Source organism: Leptonychotes weddellii, unplaced genomic scaffold (genome assembly GCF_054177405.1).
Source record: "Leptonychotes weddellii isolate Sample4059 unplaced genomic scaffold, ASM5417740v2 HiC_scaffold_11645, whole genome shotgun sequence".
NCBI classification, from domain to species: Eukaryota; Metazoa; Chordata; class Mammalia; order Carnivora; family Phocidae; genus Leptonychotes; species Leptonychotes weddellii.
The window spans coordinates 338-2,506 of record NW_027694420.1 but is presented as its reverse complement, the minus strand read 5'-3'; the positions used below and the strand labels follow the sequence as shown (position 1 = coordinate 2,506).

The 2,169-nt window shown below is 44.4% G+C and overlaps 1 non-coding gene across 1 annotated transcript; it reads left to right on the top strand.

Annotated features, from left to right (window-relative positions):
• The first annotated feature begins 1,798 nt into the window (after positions 1-1,798).
• TRNAN-GUU (transfer RNA asparagine (anticodon GUU)) lies at positions 1,799-1,872 on the top strand. The gene has a single exon. It is a non-coding gene; the product is annotated as a tRNA-Asn (tRNA).
• Positions 1,873-2,169: the final 297 nt, after the last annotated feature.

Below are 2,169 nucleotides of genomic sequence, written 5' to 3'. Positions count from 1 at the left end.
AATTAAAAAAGAATGTGTATATGAAAACACTTATAATAAGAATGCTCTTAGCAGATTTATTCACAACAGCTCAAATTGAAAACAATCCAAATATCCATTATTGGGAGAATGGTAAAGAAATTGTGAAATCTCTATGTGATGGAATCCTACTCAGCAATGAAAAGGAATGAAAATCTGATATACTAAATAACATGGATAAAATTCAAAGACATTATGCAGAGAGAAATAAGTAGACATAAGCATACATACTCTGTGATCCCATTTACAGGAATTTCTAGAAAAAGCAAAACTTAAGGTGAAATAAATAAGGATAGTGGTTGTCAAAAGATTCAGAGGATAATGACAATATTCATGATTCTACTGCTTTTAACATGAATGATCTGGTATTTCCTAAATCCAAGCACATCTGACAACAGAATGAAGTAGAATGCTCTTAGTCCCATTTTATAGAACAAAGAATGAGATAATTGAAGTATATTTATCCAAAGCCATACAAGGGCAAAACCATTTATTTTAAATTGAAGTATAATTAGTCAGTGTCATATTAGTTTGGGGTGTGCAATATAATGATTCAAAATTCTATAAATTCTATACATTACTAAATGCTAATCACAATAGGTGTATTCTTAATCCCATATATCTATTTCATTCATCCCCCGCCAGGGGCTGAATGAACCATCTTTACAACCAAGAGCTTGTCCTCTGGAGCATACATTAGTTCGGTCTTTCTTCTCAGACAGTATATCAGGATTCTTCAGCTGTAGGGATCAGAAGGGAGAGGGAGAGGGCAAGTGAGGGAGGGATGAAAGTAGAAATTCTTTCATCCCCTCCCTGTCTCTTCCTCCCTCCCTACCCCCCTCTCTCCGCTTCTTTCTCCCTCCTGCTTTTTCTACCACACCCGGCTCTGACCCTTCTCCCCCCTTCTGTTATATAACAAAAACAATTCTCGCCATTCTGGATCTGGCTTCTGTTCTCCCCCCCGCCCCCGCCCCCGCCCCCACAAGCCTCCTAGGAGGTCTCATTGCCCTTTTCCAACCCCCGTTCCCACCCACTCCCCCCCTCCCATGTTTCCTTTCCTGCCCTAGGGATCTACCCACCCTGCCTCAGTGAGTGAGTACACAACTCCGCTGAGCTGGGCGTGGGGAGCTCAAGCGCCTAGGGTGCTCGGTAGGCCTTTCAGGTTGCCCACTGCACGGAGGCTGAGCAGTCAATCCGAATAAAGGCTTTATACAAAGAACTTTCTGCTTTGAAAAACTTCATTATTTCCATTCTCAGGGTTCTTTGCGGGACTAGAAGCTAAACAACAATGTATTTAACAAGTCTTAACAGTGCTTCAGACCCTGTTCTCTGGGAGGAGACACCACGATCCCTGCCTTCCTGGAGTCCGGTGTTAGACACGGGAAACCAAACAACACACCGTCCCCCTAGGCCTCTTGGGGAAGGGCAGGCAGACTCTCCTTTGGGTGAAGGCGGAGCAATGGAAAGAGCCACCACCGGAGCACAACAGGCCTTCAGCTTCCCAAAGACCCCACGGAGGTCAGCTCCGGGGAATTGCGGCCCCGGGGTCTATGCAGGTGCTGGCGATGAGGCAGGTCAGGAGCAAAGTGTGGCAAGGCTGTTCGGCTGCCCTTTGAGTTTCGGAATCACCCAGTGCACCAGTTTCAAATGAGACAAACAACATGATCTATCTCTGTTCTGCAAAGCTATAAAAATTGCGGTTTTCCTGCAGAATGGACAGCAATAAATCCTGGGGTGCAAGTTCCAACTGCCTATGAAATCGGGGGAACTGCAACATCAAGTCTCTGTGGCGCAATCGGTTAGCGCGTTCGGCTGTTAACCGAAAGGTTGGTGGTTCGAGCCCACCCAGGGACGTGCTGGCTTTTAACTCAATTCCGCCTGTTTCCTGCTGTTTATCACCTGCAGATTTTATCACATAAAATCTATGTTACTGGATTCTAGGTCCTACGACCTTACATCAGCTAACTCTTAAATAAGATCCACCCACCCCACCCCCCCAACTTCATTCTCTTAGAATATCTGCTGGCCTATCAGCTTTATACCCCTAAACAGGAACTCAGACAAAAATAAGAACCCATGTTCTGGTGGGGTAAAGTTTTTTATTCTGCTCTTAAAGATTGGATGAATAAGTTAAACTTTTGTGACTCAATT